The sequence below is a fragment of the Gossypium hirsutum genome, chromosome A01, assembly GCF_007990345.1.
Source record: "Gossypium hirsutum isolate 1008001.06 chromosome A01, Gossypium_hirsutum_v2.1, whole genome shotgun sequence".
Taxonomy (NCBI): domain Eukaryota; kingdom Viridiplantae; phylum Streptophyta; class Magnoliopsida; order Malvales; family Malvaceae; genus Gossypium; species Gossypium hirsutum.
The window spans coordinates 74975872-74998386 of record NC_053424.1 but is presented as its reverse complement, the minus strand read 5'-3'; the positions used below and the strand labels follow the sequence as shown (position 1 = coordinate 74998386).

The 22515-nt window shown below is 36.1% G+C and overlaps 1 non-coding gene across 1 annotated transcript; it reads left to right on the top strand.

Annotated features, from left to right (window-relative positions):
* The first annotated feature begins 1068 nt into the window (after positions 1-1068).
* Positions 1069-1175, top strand: LOC121208010 (small nucleolar RNA R71). Its single transcript, XR_005903055.1, has one exon. It is a non-coding gene; the product is annotated as a small nucleolar RNA R71 (small nucleolar RNA).
* The last annotated feature ends 21340 nt before the right edge of the window (positions 1176-22515 follow it).

Sequence of the window (22515 nt, the reverse complement as noted above, 5' to 3'; positions counted from 1 at the left end):
TAGTTGAGCAAATTGCATTTAGCTCCACATGCGATGCCTCATCCAACTTCCGTTTATTTACTAAAAGCTTCTTTAAAAATTTCATTGCGTTTGGCATCTGCGATAGAGCTTCAATAAACGGTAAGTTAATATGTAATTTTTTTAAGAGTTTAAGGAATTTACCAAATTGTTCATTTGAGCGGTCTTTCCTTGTCGCGTTGGGGTATGGCATACGAGGTTTGTATTCAAAATTCACTTGTTTTTATTATGACCTACCTCACATTGATCTCTGCTCACCATAGTTTCTTGCCTTGGTTCTGGCTCAAGCTCAGCGAATCCTTCTTCATCTTGAACATTAATCGCGTTGAGTTGTTCCCTTGGGTTGGGTTTAGTATTACTTGGCAAGCTACCTTGTGGTCGTTTAGTTTGGAAAGCTAGCCGATCTGAGTTTCTAGCCCTTAGGTCGACGCTTGTTGATTTTTAAGTGCTGTCTCGATGTCCTGGAAACGGGTTTCTGACACCAAGATAAATTTAGACAGCATCTCTTCAAGGTTCGGTTTCTTTTCCTGCTGATAGGGTGGTTATTGAAAACCTGGAGGATATTGTGGTCTTTGATTTCCTTGACTGCCCCATGAGAAATTGGGATGGTTCCTCCAACCTGCATTATAAGTGTTACTATATGGGTTATTTTGGGATCTAGAGTTATTGTTACCCATATATTGGACTTGTTCCTCCTCGATGCTAGGGTTGAAGGGCTGATACTCTGTGCATGCTCCTCCTCCATTCATCTCGCACCTCATTACTGGATGCACCTGAGTAGAACCAAGTAAACCATCAATCTTTTTATTTAGAAGTTCTACCTGGTTTGACAGCATAATAACTGAATCGACGTTATAAACGCTTACTGTTTTAGTTGGCTTAGTCCTCATGACTTGCCACTGATAGTTATTCAGTGACATCTCTTCAATAAACTCATAAGCATTTTCAAGTGTTTTATTATTTATGGTTCCGCCAGCAGCTGCGTCAACCATTTGTCGAGTCGAAGGATTCAGACCATTACGGAATGTTTGAACCTGTAGCCAAAGCGGTAACCCATGATGAGGGCACCTTCTTAGTAAGTCCTTGTATCTCTCCCATGCATCGTAAAGAGTTTCTAAGTCTATCTGCACAAACGAAGAGATATCATTACGTAATTTGGCTGTTTTAGCCGGCGAAAATATTTTAATAGAAATTTTTCGGTCATTTGTTCCCAAGTAGTGATTGACCTCGTGGTAACAAGTTCAACCACTATTTAGCTTTGTTTCTCAATGAAAAAGGGAATAATCGAAGACGAGTGTCATCGTCAGAAACGCCATTAATTTTAAATGTATTACAGAATTCCACGAAATTTGCCAAGTGAGTGTTCGAATCCTCATCCTGCAAACCATCAAACTGAATAAATTGCTGTATCATTTGAATAGTGTTAGGTTTTAGTTCAAAATTATTTGCCACTATACTTGACTCAGTTCCTATTAAAGTAGGTTTAGCATAATCATACATAGTACGAGGAACAGGATTTTGATTTGCTAGTTCAACGTGTATCGCAGGAGGTAGCTGATTGTCTTAGTTTTCAGCCATCTCTTCGGTTGGGGGTTGAGTATCGTCCTCTTTCTTGTTCTCTGTGTATCTTAAGCTTCGCCTTATTTCTCTTTGGTTTCTGCGAGCTGTGCGATTGATTTCTTCGTCAAAAAGTAGTGGTCCTGACGGGTTTCTTCTAGTCATAAACTATAAAAACCTGCCAAGAGAAAGAAAAAGTAAATTAATAAATAATAATAATATAAAATTAAAATTAATTTGCAAAAAAACAAATGGCTAAAGTAATAAAAATTGAGCGTTCCTAATATCTTAATTATCCGGCAACGGCGCCAAAAACTTGATCGCAATTTTCGTGTGACAGGTTTTAAATATTTATAAAGAATCGTTCTTGAAACTAACTATTATCACGATGTAGGCAAGTGTACCTATCGAACAGTAGTATAGTTTTAGCAAGACTAGATTGTCGAACCCAAAGGAACTAAAAGTACTAGTAATGACTGTCTTTTTATTATCTAGCCTAAGAATAAGGGGGTTTTTGTTTTAACTGACTAATTATCTAAACTAAGAATTCGTAGAAATTAGAATTGGGGGATTACTTTTGGAAAAAGATTGAATTAAGACAATACCTAAGGAAAAATCCACCTAGACATTACTTGTTATTCTGGCTCCGAATCGGACGATTTATTCATTTAACTTGTCCTGTAGAGATCCCTAAGTTATGTTATTATCCCTATTCAGGCCTAATAACATCTAATCCCTAGATTAAATAATTGAGACTTTTCTCTAATTAACACCCTAGGGTTGCATTAACTCGATCTATGGATCCCCTTATTATGTTTCACCCTAATCCGGCAAAATCTTGTCACCCTATGTCTAGGCGCACAATCAAATCTGTTTAATTATGACAAATGTACTCTTAGACAGGGTCTATTCCTCCTCTGAATAAGAGCTTATCTTGAATCAGTATCCTGGGATATCAAAACAAGAATTAAGAACACATAATTAAGAACAAGTTAAATATTTATCATACAATTCAGAAAATAATAACAAGATTCGTCTTAGGTTTCATTCCCCTTAGGTATTTAGGGGATTTAGTTCATAACTAAAAAGGAAAACATCTCAGAAGAATAATGAATGCAAAACATAAAGAAAACCCAAAACTCCTGAAGGAAAATTGAGGGGAGATCTTCAGTCTTGATGGTGACTCTGGCTTCTGAGATGGATCAATCGGCTTCCCTTGAGCAATTCCCTACCTCCTTCTCTCTGTGCCCCTTTTCCTCTTCCTTTAGAGCGTATTTATAGGCTTTAGAATGCCTAAAAGCCCTCAAAATTAGCCTTTTCCGAGTTGGACTCAACTTGGGCTCAGCAGGGACACGCCCGTATGACATGCCTGTGTGAGTCGTGTTTCGATTTTGCCAGATTTACACGGCCGTGTGGTATGCCCGTGTGAGGAAGTCCAGGTCATGTTGATTTTGTACTTTAGCCCATTTCCTTCGTTTTTGGCTCGTTTCTCGTTCCTTTCGCTCTTCTATGCTCACCTAAGTATAAAACATGAAATTAAGGCATTAGAAGCATCAAATTCACCAATTCTAAGGAAAAATCATCCATAAAATGCGTTAAGTATGGGGTAAAAATATGTATAAATTACGGTTTATCATGATACATGACCTTGGTACATGGTCATGTGTCCCCTTGGGTAGCCCTTCGAATTTAAGTCAGTATACCCTACAGGTTTGGCATGGCCTAGACACACAGACGTCTGTACTAGCCGTGTGTGGCACACGGGCTGGCACATGGGCGTGTGGCCGGCCGTGTGACCCAATTCAGTAACCTCTCCAGTTTTCCCACGACCATGGCACACGGGCCTGTCTCCGACCGTGTGGGGCAAGTCAGAATGTATGCCTTGTTTTCATACGGCCTGTGATACGGGCGTGTCTAGTGGCCATGTGAGGCACAGTTTACTTATCGAACCACCATGGGAGAGTTTGAAGTTCATTCAACCATGTTTCCTTGCATGTAAGTCCCTAAGCTACCCATTTCTAGTAATTTTTATGTTTTTGATATTGTTACAACTAGGCCTAGCTAGCGTGTATCTTTGATTTTGAAACTGTTAAAGATTTTGAATGTTTCCATTAATGAAACTTGTGGTTTTAGATGTTAAATGATGAATTTGAAATGTTAGTTGATATAAAGTGTTCTATTATTAGTTGATATAAAGTGTTCTATTAAGTGGTTTTTGACGAACTTTTCGATTAGGGACTAAATTTTTAAAATATTAAAATTACAAGGATTTGATGTGACATTGTTGCAAATATGGGCTGATACGGGTGCCATGAATATTTGGCTGTTATAATTTGGCATTAAAAATGGTTAATGAGCATGTTTTGGGCTCAGGGACTAAATTGAATAAAAGTAAAATTTTAGGGGCAATTTTGTAAAAATATAAAAATGAATAAATTGCATAAAATCCATTATTTTACTGTCTAAATTAATAGGTTAAATGAAATTATTAATTTATATCAAGATCGGGTGGAAAATTGAGGAAAATGAAAAATTACCAAAATGCCCATGTACTTTGACATTTCTACAATTTTGCCAAGTAAGTTCATCTGAACTAAATTTTGTATAATGATGATTAATTCAATGTTAGTATGTGATTCTTTTGTGATTGAATCAATATATATATATGTTATTTTATACAATTTATTGAGTAAATGGACAATAGAAATCCGACGATGTTTCGACAACTATCGAGCCTTGTTTGAACTTTAGGAATTCGTAGGATACAAATGACATGTTATTAGGGTTTACATGATTCGGGTGCTGGTCTTGAATGTCCTACTGATAAGTGAGGTTCGGCATGTGTTGCGGATACTCCACAGCTTGTGTCGTGTGAGCAGACCTATTTTCACAACTCGTGTGAGCATTTTGAATCACAGCTTGTTGATAGCACTAGAAAGAACATAGGTTTTCCTCCTTACTTATTGGTTAAATTGTTTCCATTTAGTTATCCTTAGCATATTTTAGCATTTTCAGTTTAGTAAATTGCATTTTATAACTCAATGTATCCTAGCCTATTTTATATTTATTTTTACTATCTTTTTGCATTAATGTCGCTGCATGAGTTAATTCCAGATTGCATCTAGAATTGTCGCTGCAACTGACAGCTGTTTGGATAAGAACTAAAAATACGTGAGTTGTCTAGTCTGGTATAGCCAACCTGTATGTACAATGACAAAATAATTCTAAGGAAAGGACACCTGTACTATTGGAGGAGGACATATAAAGTTGACGTGAGATAAAAGGGGGAGCTTTTTCTTGACAATCATCTTCTTCATCCTATATTGAAGCTTGCGACTATGGTAGCTTAAGCCTTTCATGGGTGAGCCAACGTGCAAATTGATGCAGCTTAGCTTTTGACATGGAGACCTAAGTGCAAGACAAGAGGGAATAGAGAGATTCAGTCGAGTTGTCTAGGAATAATATTCTCCACTCGATTCTTTCTTATTTCTTTCTAAATGCTGGTGATTACTCTCTGTTTTCTGTTTGTAAGGAAGTACACATGAATTCTTGGTTAAATGTTATCTTATTCAATCTTGCTTTTATTGTTTAAGCTTGGGGTTTGAATGTTTCTTAGCACAAAAATGTTGTTACAGTCACTGACGGTGGAAGGTACACAGACAGCTCGAGCCAACAAGCATTACAATAGAAGTTGAGTGAGGATTAGAGGAATTCAGTCCACTTGTTCTGAATAGTGCCATGTTGCCATCATCAGAAAGTGGGGTCAATGTGCATGTTTAAGTCTTGGATTAAATAGAGGAGTGTCGATTGCTAAGATATACATTGAAGTTTATTGCCTCAACAATCACCTATCCTTTTATACATTGTGAGCACTTAGTATTCTGCTAAAGATTCATGTTGGGCATCCCAGTTTATCACTATCATATTTTATTTTATTCTTTTCAAGTTATTGCATCGAAAACTATCCTCACAATTTATCTCGATTCTATCTAGTTATTGCATCGAAATTAATAGAAAAAAGACAACCATCCTTGTGGGATCGATATTCGACAGACTCACATCTGTCTACTATACTTGCATTGACAGTGTACGCTTGCACATTATTGTTGTGACGTTAAACAACTGATCAATTTTTTGGTGTCGTTGCCGAGGAATAGCATTTGTTTGATGTTTAATTTTGTTTTTGTGTGTTTTTGAACTTTATTTTCCTTACATAATATTTAGTATTCACTAACTGGTTTTTCTTTGTTGCTATTTCTTCAACTTAATTTTAGGTGTTTTATGACCCGAAGTAAATCAGATTTTCTTGTCGATTTTGATCCAGAAACTGAAAAGACTGTTCGAAGTAGACTTTGAGAACAAAGAAATATGGCTCTATCAGGGAACAATGCAGCCATACCCCCGATACAACGGTAAAATGTTAATACTCCATTGTTGCCACAAGATTCTCGTATATAAAATAGGACTATATGAGATTTTGTAGTACATGTCTTAGATGATTTAAAACTAGAGGTTGTTAGGCCAGCAATCCAAGATGGGAATTTTGAACTCAAGCCACTAATGTTTCAAATGTTAAATTCTAACGGACAATATGCTGGACTACCACATGAAGATGCAAGAGAACATCTTAAATCCTTTTTATTGATTTATGCTTCCTTTAGTCAACAAGGCGTCCCTAATGATGCCTTGAGGATGCAATTATTTCCTTATTCCTTATAGGGAAGAGCCAGTACTTGGTTTTTTGGGCTACTTGCCAGATCAATTACTTCTTGGGATGCACTAGCAACATAGTTTGTTTTGCGATTTAACTCACCGACAATGGATGTTCGTCTTCGAAATGATATTACTACTTATCATCAGCTGGATTGAAACACCCCTTACCTGTAACCGAGACCGGAAAGAGGTACGAGGCGTTACCATACACAACCATGAACATTCTGGGAAGAACATGTTATAAAATTTCATTCCAATTTAAAACCAATTGAACAAAATCATATTATCCCTATTATGGGCCTACGAGGTCCAAAACATGCGTTAAAAGCGGTCTGGGACTAAACCGAGAGCTTAAGAAAATTTTAGAAAAAATTTCATGTTTAAGCCTCACACGCCGGTGTGGAGGCAATGCAAATACCCGTGTGCTATACCAATATGGAATTATTTTTTATTTTTTTGCACCTATAGAGGCTTTCACACAGCCGTCCCTGGCCCGTGTCCTTCATAAGGCCACAACACGCCCATGTTCAAAAACTTGGACATTCTATTTATGACGTCATCATTCATTTAGGAGCACATGATTAAGGCACAAGCCCATGGACAGAGGCCGTGTCCTCCACACGGCTGAGACACACGGCCGTGTCTCGGCCTTTGTGTTTACTACCATGCATACTGCCCTAAAATTCTAGATGCAGGGGACACACGGCCGTAGAACACGCCAATGGGGACTGACCGTATGTCACACATGGCCTGCACACATGCCCGTGTGTCTACCTGTATAGACCTTTTTAGAGGCTATTTTCCAAGCCTTTGGTCACCCTCAAACATCCATACACACAAATATACTTCTTGGACATTTATCATGGTATAAATGTACGCTTTAAACCTTCTTGGCCAAGGTCATGCATGTTACTTCATGTCCCTCTTTAATCTATATTAATATTACCTTTATGTGTTAGGGTTAACATTTAAAAAAATCCCATTTTATACTTGGCCCATTTATAACCCATGCCGATTATGACATAAACCATTTCCAAATTGTAACACCCCGAATTTGGGTCTAGAAGTATTAGGCCTTCAGTATGGGTCCATAAGAAGGTTGTATATAAACATTTAATTGTACAAGGAAATGACACAATTAAATGTTTGCTTTAGTGGTTAATGGCCCTGAGAAGTGTTGGAGAAATCTTGGGTTCAAACTTGGGCTTTAGCAAAAATCTTGGTAATAAGTGAATAAAACCCTGGGTGCTTGGATGAAGGCCTTTTAAATTATTGTGGTAAATAAATGACACAAGGAAGCTTGTGGTCTAGTGGTTGTGGCGTCATTAAGGTTGCAAGGGAGCTTGGGTTCAAGTCTTGGCTCTTGCAATTTATTTTGGTTTTTCTTTTAAAGGAACCTAGACTTTGGCCTATAGACCTTATATTTAATTGAGGATAAAATATGACACAGAAAGAGCCTGTGGTGGAGTGGCAAGGTGGCGTGTTGTGTAACTGTGAGGTCTAAGGTTCAAGTCTTGGTATGCAAAATGGAGTATTTATTTTGCTGTTTGAGCTGTGTAGGAGGTGGAGTTGGACGGGAACTCTGTGGTTGAGGTGGTCATAAGAAAATAAGGAATTTTCATAATGGTTGAAAGTAATCCCACATCGGGAAGCTAACATGGGAATTAGTGAGAAGCTAGCTTTAAATAGAGCGAACCAGATGAGTTGGTGAAAAAGAAAAAAAGGTGATTAAGACCCAATGTAGGATGTGCCAAGGTTGGTGATCGTGGACTTCGGCACATTCTCATAAACATGTGTGTATTCATGCCCTTCTTTGTTAGAAATCGGCAAAAGCTAAAAGCCACCACGAGCGTTCTCGTGTGTTGGGGCTGTTCTGGGCCTCGATGGGCCCGTGGGCTCGCTTGTGTAAATCTAATTGTTAGGTAGGAAGTAGTTGGGCCTGATGGGCCATATGAACGTGATTGGGCCTGATGGGCCATGTGAACGAGATTGAGCCTAAAGGGGCTAAATGAATAAGTGTGGATCTGTTAGTGTTTAGTAAAGGGGTTGTGGACCTAATTTTTGGTAACTACTCAAGCAGATATAAAAATTAAATAATTAATTAATCGCGACCTTGGACGAGTCATAAGGTTAAGGTGTGGCAATGGGTATATGCATGTCCAGGATTGGACCTAGGGAGAGCCTGGTACTTAAGCAGTCTTAATGACTCACCTTCTCTTCTCTAGAATCCTACCTGGTGTATAGTATCTGTTCACTTTAGCCAACGATGACTTGTTAACGGGCCAAGGTAAGTAATAAAACCATAATAAAGAGAAATTACTGAAATACCCCCAATTTGTAAAATTACTGAAATACCCTCGATTTGAAAAATTACTGAAATACCCTTGATTTTGTAAAATTATTGAAATACCCTCGATTGTAAAATTACTAAAATACCCTCGATTTGTAAAATTACCGAAACACCCTCGATTTGTAAAATTATCAAAATACCCTCAATTTTTAAAATTACTGAAACACCCTTGATTTGTAAAATTACCGACATACCCTTGTAGTATAAAATTACCGAAATACCCTTGTAGTGTAAAATGACCGACATACCCCTGTAGGGTAAAATGACTGTTTTGCCCTTGAGGGTAAATGACCGAATTAGACTTCGAATTTTACTGATTTGATTATCAATGTATGACTGCATTTTAATTGACTTGACTGTGGTTGTATGACTGATATGCTCTTAATATATGTTTAAAAGACTGTTATTGAGTATGGCCATTCTGCATACATGTGTGATAATTGAGCATGACATACACGACATATTGCATGGCTTGGGAATTATGGAATGGAGGAAGTATATAAGGATCACATGGTTGCTTGACGATCATGGATCCACCGATGGCTATTAAGCCTAATATTTGATTAGTAGCTTGCTGCAATGAAGGTAGTATCGCAACCGGGCTACCATTGATGTGTATCGGATGGGTGGGTCGATATTTATATCCCCACATGATGTGTACCGGGGGACAGAGTTAGTGTGTAGTGGTTGGATTATTGGGGTGGGGTGCACAGCATTGCATGTATGATATTATTGTGATATTATTGCAATGTGGGCTTCGGCCCAACTGAAGCTAAGATGGGCTAGGCCCAATTGATTCTGTTATGGGCTGTGACCCAAATGATATTGTAACGGGCTTTGGCCCACGTATGCTCTGAACTGGACTGTACTATTACTGTAGTGGGCTCTGGCCCAGACTGATTCTAAATTCTGTCTGTTTACTGACTGTTACTCTAGTAAGGGGATTACACACTGAGTTTTCGTAAACTCCCCCTGTTTATTAATTTTGCAGGTAATCCCCAACGTTAGGTGGATCGGTGTCGCAGAGGGACTTGGAGACGACCACACAACTGCATATGTTTTTCTATTTTGTTTATTTAGTTAAGCACTTTGTTTTTGATTTGGGTTGTATTAAGGCCTCTTTATTTTCTTAACTTTTTATTTGGGAAATTTATTTAGTATGCTTAATATCTGTTAGAAGTAGGCCACGGTTTTCCAAAACAACAGCTGGTTTTCAAAATATCACATTTTTGTAATTGTTTAAAAGTAAGCTTCCGGAGCAAGTAAGGTTTTAAGGGAATTAACATTTCACAAGTTTTAAAATGACCAGAGGTTTTGAGTAGTAAGAAGGGTTTTCAATGGGAACATGGTTTTCGAAAAAAACTTCAATGTGACACGCTAGATTTGGGCCTAACTTCTAGGCTGGGTTTGGGGTGTTACACAAATGATTTGGTCACATTACACACGTCCATTCATGGTATATCACATCAACCATCACATAAAATGTTCGAGTATAAACATGCACAATTACATCAATATGAGCCATATCTCATGGCCATATACAAAATGAATAAGCATATCATTTAAGCCTTTACTTTGGCTAGCCAAATGACACATATAACAAAAATGACCAAGAATCCTATACATGCCATTAAAACAAAATAAAAGTTTCTTTATACCAAAGCAAGACAAGTTGATAGTGTGATCAGAGCTTCAACTGTCTTCCAATATTCACGAGTCTGCGAGCTCTGTAAGACAAGGGAAAATAGAACGGGGTAAGCATTAACATGCTTAGTAAGTTCGGATAAATAGAAGGTAAACTTACTAGTTGTTTAACATACAACCATATTAGATATTCATTCCAACAAGTATAACATAATTTCCCTATCACATACACTCGATCATCAAGTTAGTCTCATGTCAATACATTATAGCATTAATCTTAGATGAGCTCATCAATTCAAGAAATTCCATTCCCATTTATCATTTTAACCCCGTTGAATTTCTTGAAATCTCGATGGATATCCCATTTACCCTCATTTCATGCAAGTGATCATTTTAAGTACGCACTCCCGCGAACCTCGCTCTTATGGTGGGACTACCAGTCCAGGCTAAATCCCCTACAACGGCATATACTCTTATGAGCTCGATCTGAATTACCAGTTTAGGCTAAATTCAGACCCTAATCGGCCTACCCGTCTGGCTAAATCCATTTCAGCCCACATATTCTTCGGGAGGCTAGATCATTTTAGGATCACCCATCCGGGCTAGATCCTTTTCACCGTAAATTCATTTCCAGAAAAAATCCATCAGATATCTTTTTTATTCAACCAGGGCAATTTATCATCTTTTCATTAACACAATTTTTCATACATTATCTCACAACGAAAAGCAATATTATATTTCATACATGAATATACATTTTTAATGTATTTAAATAGTTTACATTCGAGTTACACGAACTTACCTGGTAATCGTTTCAGATTCGAATTTCAGTTACTCCGAAACCTTTTGTTTTCCTCGGTCGACCTCCAAGATTGATCTTTTGGGGTCTATATGAGAAAAAATAAATTGTTAATACCTCACATTATTCATTTTCAGCATAAAACTCAACCTCGGACAAAACGACCATTTTTCCCTTAACCTTTTACAACTTTTACAAATTAGTCCTTAGGCTCGTATAATGAAATATGCGTAGTTTTCTTAGTTACCCAAGCCTACCTGAATATTTTTCATACTTGTAGCAGCCAACATTTTCCTTCATTTCACATTTTTCTACCCATTTTTACAACTTTTACAAAATGGTCCTTTAAGCCACTTCCATGAAAATCTACTTAGTAAAGGTTGTTTACTATCCTTTAAACTCTCATATTCCTCCATAAATCATCAAAACACAAGCATATCATGCATGGGTAAATTTCTAACCATGAACCCTACCTTAAAATATGGGTAAAAATAGATAGAGAATGTTACGAGGATCTCAAAAATACGAAGAACATTAAAAACGGGGCTAAGGAGCACTTACTATTGAGCTTGAAAATGTTGAAATCCTAGCTATGGAGAACATACAAATTTCGGCAGCTATGGCAAAGAAGATGGCTGATTTTAGCTTTCATTTTCCCTTTTTATTAATTTTATTTCCAAATGACCAAAATGCCCCTCCATACTAAACTTTCAAATTTTTTTCCATGCATGCCCATTTTTGTCCAAAAACTTAGAAATTGGAAAAATTGTTATTTAAGACCTCCTAATTAATAATCCAAAGTAATTTCATACAAATTACTTCTAGAATCCAAGTTTTTCATTTTTTTCAATTTAGTCCCTAATTTCCAATTGGACACCTTATACTTGGAATTTCTTCATGAAACTTTAACACATGCTTATTTTCATATCCTAGGCCTCATAATAATCATAAAATGATTATTATAAATTTATATTTGTGGTCTCGAAACCACTATTCTGACTAGGCCCAATTTTAGGATATTACATGGATAATGAAAATCTTCACACCACATGGAAATGTTATAAATCTTTACTTTGATTTTGTCCCATGCACGACATTTAACCAGAAACACAAATTGAGATTTTTTATAATAGGCTGAATTCATATACAAGGAATCTTGTCGACGTATCAGCCAATGGACCTCTGCTGGATTATACTTATAATGATGCTGTGAGAATTCTTGAAAGAATTGCTCAGAATGATTATCAATACCCTATCTCTAGAGTCGCACAAGCAAAAACTACTCTAGGAGTTATTGAATTGGATGTAATAACTGCACTAAGTGCTCAAGTTTCTTCTCTCACAAAAATGATTAAAAATATGCAAGGGACTAGTGGCGTTGCACCTATACAAGTTGCTCAGCAAGTTGATGTTCCTACTTTTTGTTGTGATATTTGTAGTGACAACCATAGCTATCAAGATTGTCCACAACATGTAGAGAATGCCTGTTATATTAGTAACATCTGTAACAATTCTTATGGTAACTCTTACACCAACTCTGCACGCAACCAACAGTTTTGGGGAACTCAGAATGCTGGACAAAATGCTGTAACATTCAGATATAGGAATACATCTATTTAGGGAAATTATAATCCAAGACAAGGGAACTACAATCAAAAGTAGGAGAACTACAATCAGCACATTCAGATGCATCTACAACAAGGCCAGACACATACATACCAAAATTCGATACAACCAAAAAACACTCTTCAATACCGAATCAGTATGTTCAAGGACATTGATAGCAACCGTAGACTTAAGCTTCTCCTTCTGACCCGTTAGCAACTCTTAAGGTGATAATGTGAGAGCATATTACTCGCACAGAAGCTATCATACAAGGGAATTCATCTTCTATTAGAGCTTTGGCAGCACAATTAGGACAAATTGCTTCAAATTTGAATACTCGACCACCAAACTCATTGCCTAGTTGTGACAACCCTAATTTGGCCCTAGTCGGAAAGTGGTTTCGGGATCACAAAACTGAGTCACAGAAATAATTAGATGTTATATTCTGTGTTTAATATATGTGAAAGTGCATGTGTGAAAATTTCATGCTTTGATTTTGTCAATTGTATGTGAAAGTTATTAGAAAGGACTTATGTGTGAAACTTTGGAAATGTGATAGGTTAAATTGTAGTGGGCAAATAATGCATGGTGGAAAAAAAATGTGGACTTGTATGTCAAATTCCCCACTTTAGTGGAAGTGGCCGGCCATGATGGTATGGGATACAAAATATATGCATTTTGTATTAATATTATAATGACTACATGGTTTTATAATAGGAAATAAGTATTAAAAAAAGAATAAAAGGGGAAAAGAACAAGGTTGTCCATCCTTGTTCTTGATAGCCGAAAAGTTAGAGAAAAAAAAAGGGGAGGAGAGAATTTTTCAGCTGGAATTTCTTTGTTCATTGGAAGGGTGAGGTGAGGGGATAGCTTATTGCATGTTTGCTTTAGGGGCTGATTTCCTCAAGAAACTTGCTAAGGGAAAGGGAGAATGTGGTAGGAAGAAAGGGAAGGAGCTTGCACAAGGCTAGGCTCGGAATGGGATTCGACTGGTACATTGTTATTCTTTTGGCTGGTAAGTGAAATGAAATAAAATTTGATGATTTTGAATTATTGAGTAAGTTGTTATAGCATGCAAACCCTATGCATGATTCTCGATTTTCGGCTTGAGTTTATGAGATGAATAGTTGGGTTGTTGCTGACCAAAATCATGTGTTTTGTGGTGAGCAAATATGAATTTTTGTTGCTGCCTTAATGTCCAAAATTTTGGGTTTTTATATTGTTCAAACAAGAATTATAGCTGCTGATTTATTGTTCCAATGTAAGCAAATTTATGTTGTTCAAATATGAATTTCTATTGTTGTTTTATGACCTAAATTGATTATTTCCATGCTGTTGCCGTAAGGTACTTAAACCTTTACACTTTCGGTTTTATCTTTAAATTTACTAGCAAACATGATAAATTTTTGCATTAAGGAAATGGTTGCTGTTTCATGTTCTTTTGATGAAAAATGGAAGATAGGTGAAGTTATAGGTATGTGATGATTGATTTGTGATATGCATGTTTAAATAACAGGCATGCAAGGTATGTGTGAAAGAGTGATTTGGAAATAAATCTGCTTGGGACAGCAGCAGTAACGTGATTTTGGAAAATCACCATAAATTGTGGGAGATGAGTTAGAAGCATAATAAATTATTTAATTAAATCTTAATGAGTCTAGTTTCTTATAAAAGAAACCGTGTAAGCAAACGAATTTCCGATAATGAGATATTTGAAGTGATGTGGGACAGGGTCAGAATGACTTCTAGATCCTCTTTTCTGTCTTTATAAAATCATTATAAATTGTACAAAAATGGTCATAAGATGAAGTTTATATTCTTAGACTCCTTAATGAGTATAGTTTCAAATGAAATAAACGAGAACATATTTTGAATTCTGTACAATAAGAAATTTGATTCGTAGTGAGGAGTGGTCAGATTAGCCAAACAATGAAACAAGGGAAACTTTAAGAAAAATATGGTATTGATTGTCCAAACCAAAAATTCTGAAAATTTTATGGATGGAAGATATATGAGTATATTTTCAGGAAAAATTAACAGCACTTGATTTGGAGTTTCGTAGCTCCATTTATAAATGATTTAGTGACTGTTGCTCAGGAAGACAGCTTGCAGTGAAATTTTGATTATGTGGTAAACATTGACAAAAATTTGTTAATGAGTTGCTTATTGATTTCTTATAAGCTTACTATGATTAGTAGGTGTGAAAGTCGAATATATTATATATATATTATATTTTGAAAGTGATGCTCGAATAGTCGAATAATGACTAGTTTAAAATCTTTGAATTGAAGCTCAAGAGCATAGAGGGGCAAAATTCGGATAAGGGAAAAGAGAAAGTAATCGAATAGCCGTTGTAATCGTTCGACAACATTCAAGGTAAGTTCTTAAGTGTTTAAGCTTGATTCTTTTTTATATTCCTAAGAGTTAAATTAATATGGTAAAGGGAATGTAAATTTTATTTAGTTAATGTGCCGAATATGTAATGATTTAAGGCTATAAGCCGATTATGGCTATTATTCCTAAGTTGAATTGGATTTGGAAATTTGATGCACTAAATGAGTGTTACAATGAATAAACTATGCCGTATATGTGCTGGTGGAGATATCACGATTTGTGATTATTGAATATCTAAAGGAAACCATGATGCGTATAAAATTATTAGATTTTGTCCGTTGTGGTAGCCGACGGTGGCTTGGTACTAAAGTGATTAAATGTGAACTTCGATGAGGTAAACTATTAAAAGTGTGGTGCTATAAGACTATGGGCTAATACGATATGTGGATTCGTTCCGTATAGTAAATTATTCAGGTACGAACAACCTAATTAAGTACATGTGAATTAAATGAATTTGATGATTGATGTGAATCGAACGTATAAGAAATGGTTTCATGTTTATGTTCAACTATGAGACCTTGTGTTAAATCGACAATCGAATTTGTTCAAATACATTAAGTTGGTCAGGTATGCGATATGTACTTATGCATGTTAAATCGATTGGAATTGAATCACGAATGTGAATTGAGAAGCATAGGTAAAAATGCCTATATGTGAATAAGGGTAAAACCATCGTAAATTATCGATAAGGACGGACTATATGCGGAACCATCTTATAATTGCTAATTTGAAAGGTTGTGTACGAATCAGTGAGCAATATGAACATATTAGATGAATTGTGACCTTTTGGTTTTACTGGAATTAAGTTGTGTGATAAATAATTTATGTATATGACTTATAGTCGAATGGTCACTAGGGGTTAAGTTTGAATGGTGAAATGGATGTGTGATATTTATGTATGACTTTTGAACCGAAATGTAAATGATGGTGTTCATATGGAGCTTATATCCGAATGTAGCAAATAACTACTAATGTGATATATTGAATGAGATGTGTTAATATATGATTTAATATGCATGATATTTGATGTGTATCCGGGCTTAAAGACCCGCAGGCTATATGCTGGAATTATATCCGGGATAAATCCCGCAGGCCTAGTGCTGGTATTATAATTGGGCCTTCGTACCTAGCATGCTTCGTGCCGGTGAACTGTATTCGGGCCTTCGTGCCTAGCAGGCTTCTTGCCGGTGATGTGTATTCGAGCCTTCGTGCCTAGCAGGCTTCGTGCCGGTGATGTGTATTCGGGCCTTCGTGCCTAGCAGGCTTCGTGCTGGTGATGTGTATTCGGGTTTTCGTGCCTAGCAGGCTTCTTGCCGGTGATGTGTATTCGGGCCTTCGTGCCTAGCAGGCTTTGTGCCGGTGATGTGTATTTGGGCCTTCGTGCCTAGCAGGCTTCGTGCCGGTGATGTGTATTCGGGCCTTCGTGCCTAGCAGGCTATGATGCTAGTAGAATACTATTCGGGCCTTTGAGCCTAGCATGCTATAATGCCAGTGAGATACTATTCAGGCTTTCGATAGCGGGCCTCGAGCCTAACAAGCGAAATGCCGGTGAATGAATAAAAGTCTAAGGTTAAGGCACCTCGTATTAGATTGACAAATGAATACATTCAATACATTAAGTGGGCCAGGTACGCACTATGCACTCATATGTGAGTTCGATTTGAATGGAATCACAAGTGTATAATGTGATCCATATGTGAATAAATGTTATAATTATATCTATGACCATGAAACATTCGGTCAAGGTGTGAAAGTAAGTGAGAGCATTTGATTCATTTATGTTATATGAATTCATATTAAATATTATAAGAATGCTGAATGTACAGTATGTGCTTGTGTATATTCAGCCAAATGGTAATATATCTAGAAAATGGCCTTTTGAGAAATTGAATAATCGAAGTATAATTGCGTTTGTTTGTTTGCATTGCTTAAAACTTACTAAGCTTATGAAAGCTTACTCCGTTGTTACATTCCTCTGTTTTATAGATTGTTGGCTCCAGTTACTTGCTCGGGTTGGAGTTCGTCGGGGATATTATCACACTGTCGAGCTCATGCTAATGGTGTAAGTAAATCCTAGTATTTCGAGTCTATGGCATGTATAGGGTTTTAATGTTTTGGACCTCGTAAGCCCATATATGGGATAGATTGCATGTGAAAAGAAAAAATTTTAAATTGATTGAAATTTTTTGTCACGATTTTTGTGTGATTGACTGAGTTTAAGTCGGGTAACACCTCGAACCCTGTTCCGGCGAGGGATACGGGCGATGGGTGTTACACTAGTGACAGGGAAAATCATAGTCTGAGCATTGTAAGACTATCACTCTTGGGAGTGGTAAATAAACTGGTGAATCATTTCTCGACTCTACTGTAGCATCTCAAGATACAAATGGTGTGATTACTGGTGAGAAGGTTGAATCTGAAGAGTTTGTCAATGAATCAGACATAGAAGTTCCACGAATCATCACTCATATGCCTAATATCCCACCTTCAAAATTATCAACGCAATCAAAGGTGTTCACATAAACAAATATATCTCTACCTTTACCTTTCCCACAAAAATTCAGGAACCATGAGCATCACAAGTAGTATCAGTAGCTCCTGGACACACTGAAGCAACTGCAGATCAACATTCCTTTAGTAGACGCTCTGGTACAAATTATGAGTTATGAAAAATTTATGAAAGGCCTCTTTTCCAAGAAGAAGAGGAAGCTTACTGATATTGAAACTATTGCACTCACATAAGGCTGAAGTGCTATTTTGACAAACAAGTTGCCCCCTAAATTGAAAGATCCTAGGAGCTTTACCATCCCATGTTCAATTGGCAATCATTATTTGGGCAAGGCTTTATGCGACTTGGGAGCTAGCATTAACCTAATGCCACCATCTACTTTCAGAAAGTTGAGAATTGGTCACACGAAATCTACTACAGTGACATTACAACTAGTCGATCAATCCTTAGCTAAACCTGAAGGGCAAATCAAAGATGTCTTAGTTTGTGTGGATAAATTGGTTTTTCCTACTGATTTTACCATACTTGATTGCGAGGTAGACAAGGAGGTTCTCATAATCTTGGGACGACCATTTTTAGCCACCAATTGAGCTCTTATTGATGTATATAAAGGTGAACTAACCATGCGACTTAATGATAAGCAAGTCACCTTCAGTATTTTTTAATCTATTCAATGCAAGGACAAGGAAGAATGTCATACTATTGATGTGCTAGATGATCTAATTGAGGAAGAATTCAATGACCAAAGGAAAATACTTTCTGAAGGGTTTGCAGTGACATCTAATGCCGAATCCTTAGACGATTGTGACAGCATGGTGAAGCTAATAATCTTGAACTCAAGCATGGATGGCAGATTGAATCCTTAGACCTAGCCAACAAAACAACCCCAATTTTCAAACCATTTATTGAAGAAGCTCCTACTCTGGAATTGAAACCACTACTTCCTCATCTTAAATATGTCTTTCTAGGTGATCAAAATACCTTCCCAGTTATTGTCTCCGCAGCACTGGATGTAACTCAAGAAGAGAAATTGGTCCATAGTCTCAAGCAACATAACGAGCTATCATTTGGAGTATTACCAATATTCAAGGTATTAATCCTTTTTCCATGCACAAGATAAAGTTGGAAGAAGAAGGCCAGCAATCAATTGAATAGCAAAGAAGATTAAATGAAAAGATGAAAAAAGTTGTCAAGAAGGAAATCATAAAATGGCTTGATGCTGGAATTATTTACCCGATTTCTAATTGCAATTGGGTAAGTCCAGTGCAATGAATACCTAAAAAGAGTTGTATCACTGTGGTTCACAACGATAAGGATGAATTAATTCCAACACGTATTCCTATGTTGAGTTCGTATGGATTATCGCAAAATTGATGTGAACCCAGTCACATCATGTTATGACGCAACTTGTCGCCATCTAGATTGGCCTAAATTTGAGGGGCCCAAGTGCAAGATGAAACATCTCATAAGCCTGATTGATTATGGGGCCAATGTTTTTAAGGACTTTTTAATTTAATAAAGTTTTATTTAAATTAATAAGTTTGCATATTTAAATTTTAACTTGCACTTTGTGTGTTCTGCATTTAATAAAGTAATGCATTATGTAACTTACATGTTAGTTAAGTATGCATCATAAGCAATGACTTGAATTATGTAACTCCCATGTTAGTTTTAGTTTGCATTATTAAATTAAGTCTTACATTAAATAACTCATCTGTTTATTTAGTTTGCATTTTAAACCATGCATTTAAGCATCTTAGTTAGTTGAGTTGTTAGAATAAATGCTTATCTTAAATAATTTAGTTGCTGGAATAATTTATTGATGCATGTGTTTGAGTTCATTTATTTAAGTTAAGTGTTTAATGTGTTTTGTGTTTCATAAATGTTTAAATGTGTTTAATATGTTTGTTTTAATGTGTTTAATTGTAGGTGTCTTTTCAGCTAGAAACCATTACATTCAAGGGCTGTTACAAATTCATTAATGTGACTTTTCAAGTGGTTTTCGGATACATACAAGGGGGACATTTCAGTTACATACAAGGGAGACATTATACATCATTTAAAGAGATGTTATGGCAATTAAAAGAGCATTATATCTTCTTTTAAATTCAGCAGCAACCTTTCCATCTACCTCAACTGTTTTGTTTGTTAAATGATCATTTTATGCATTCAAAACTCCATCAAGATGCTGGTGTCTATTCGGTTGGCCAAAGGAGACTTCAAAAGATTTTCCTAAGCATTCAAGTTCATTGATTCAGCTGAATCAAAGTGTATTGAGGATTGGAATTACTTAGATTCAGAATTTCAAGAGTTTTTAAGCTTTATTTCAGCTCATTATTAGCTCATTAAGATGATCACATGTGACCATTCGGCTAGCCTTTTGGAGTAAGAATCGATGTTTTCGGCATTACGATATAGTATTTCTTTTGAAAAAATCAAAATAAAAAAATTCAACCTTCATTCAAATTCAAGGAGTGAATATTAAGTCTTTCAAGTAAAAAAAAAGTGTTCAAGTGCTTTGTTATTGAGTTTGAAAGTTCTACTTTCTGCCCAAAATCAAAAACCTACCATTCAGCCACACTCTATTCTTTTCATTTGTTGTTTCAAGCCTACCCGCTTTGTCCTACAACATTCCTACTCAAAGTTGAACATCAATTTTGCAAGCCGACCCATAATAGCTACTTCTAAGTTTAAATAGTTCTTTACGAACTTAGAGAGAAGGAGTGAGTGGAAAAAGGCAAAGAGCGTGTGAGTTCATTAGAGAGAAGAAAAACCTTTAAAAGAGTGTAAACATGAGTGTGAGAGAAAATCTGTTATTTTTTTCTTTCTGACTGAACTTGTGAGAATTTGTGGTGAGGTTTGTGTGAGTAAAGTACTATGTCAATAAGTTTCGAAAGAAATGTGGAAACTAGAGGAGGAGTGCCAGATTTTACACTCCAAACCATTACACGTGAAATGGAGCATCTATTTGATCGAAAACTCAAACCCATCAAGAGCGGTTGGAACGTGTTGAAGAGTGGGGCCATCGAGTAAGAGCCCAACAAGAGCAAATTTCTCCGAGTTAAAAGACGGAGTCAAGATCTTCACAGAGACAAACTTTCAATGACTATGTGGGAAGAGACTCATATCGAGATTCTTATTCATCAAGGAAGTTGACTCGGTATGAAGCAAATCACGAGTTTGAAACCATTCAAGGCTACCAACGAGAAGGTAGAAATTTCTCTTCAAGTGTTTTAAAATATTCATTTACGGAGAAGTCCTTACGGAAAAGTGAGCGTGTTTCGTACTTGTCTATGAAGAGTCAATCTCGAAGAGATGATTGTGTTTTGTATGAAGATTCTTTCTCTCTTTCCTAACGAAAGTCTACTCTTTTTGAATCTTTTATGTTAACTTCTTTTTGTAACGAAAGGAAGCAAGAAAAGGAAATCAAGAGAAGAAAAAAAGACATGGAAGAAAAAGAAAAGGAAATAAAAAGAGAATGTGTGAGAAAAGAGAATGGAAAATAAAACAAAATTGCAAAATCATGTGAGCAGGAAAAGAAAGTTGAAAAAGAAAGAGAGATTGAAGAAAGAAAAGAAAGTGTCTAAGAAACGAGTGTAATTATTGAAAAAGAAAGCAAAATAAAGAATGAAAGTGAGTTTTCAACAAAAAAAGAGATTGTGGAAAACGAAAGAGAGCCTAAAAAAGAAACAAGTGGAAAAGGTGAAAGTGAGTAAAAAAACGTGAGTAATGTTTCTGCTAACCAACATGCGAGTTGTTCTTGTATTATTTCTTCCTTTTAGGATTCTGGAAATTCGAATGACAAGTTTCAACTTTATTACCTTCCCGATGAGAAACGATTACATTTGATCAAAAAAGGTAAGGTTGAAGGTGAAATTATTCCACACGTGCTCAAAGTTAAGCAAGGTAAGGAGTCTTTAGTTATTGAATCACAGCAACCAAATTTGAATGCTGTTGAGATAAATGTCTATGAGTTAGTTTTCAAAAGATCTCTTCACTATGTTTTGTTTAATTTTTGTTCGTATATTATTGTTAATGACTTTGTTTCAACTAATGCCATGAAAAGTTTTCCCTATGATAAGTTTGTTGTTGGAAATTCTGTTGAAGACGTTCGATTAAATCAGCATGAACAAAGTGTGATTGTGTGTGATAAAGATTATTCACATACAAAGTTTGATTTGAATGATTGTCATATTTTGACTGATGGTGATTTCGTGTTACGTAGTGGTACGACGTGTTTTCTTATTAAAGGGTTTGATATTGGCAAGATTTTTGATGAAGTACGAATAAATCAGCCTGAAAAAAATTTGGGTTTTAGTGATAAAAGGTTGACGTGTCAAACACATAATCTGCTTGTGTGTGATAAAACTTCAAATTTGCCGATTTGTTGTGGAAATTCTGCATATTTGTGTAAGTTTGTTCAAATAAAACTTGAGATATATGATTGTTTGAATTTGTTTTTGCCTTCATCTTCTTTATTTGGCATGCATGACTTTTTGATGAAAATTAAAATTCTCTGGCATTGTGACACAAGTGATCAAAATTATGTGTTCAAACCTAGAGTGCATTTCCATAAGTCGATGTTCAGTGAAGACATGAATGCTACTGGTTTGCAAAGTCAAACTTACATTTTTGATTTCAGAGGATGTCCTATATTTTGGTTTAAAAGATTTAATCATGTTTTGCAAGATTATGTTTCTCAGTTGCTACATGATTTTTCTGAGTTGCTGGCCATGACATTTTCTAGTTAACTTGAAAAGATAAGAAGAATTATTGTATTTGATCCCGGTGATTATTAGGGATTTACAAATTGGAATATTGTTAACTCTCAAATATTTGTTGATTCCAGTTTGTTGTCTTTATTGAAATTTTTGATTCATGACAAAAAGGTAAGTCTGATTTCCATTTTTGATCCCAGCATAAGAA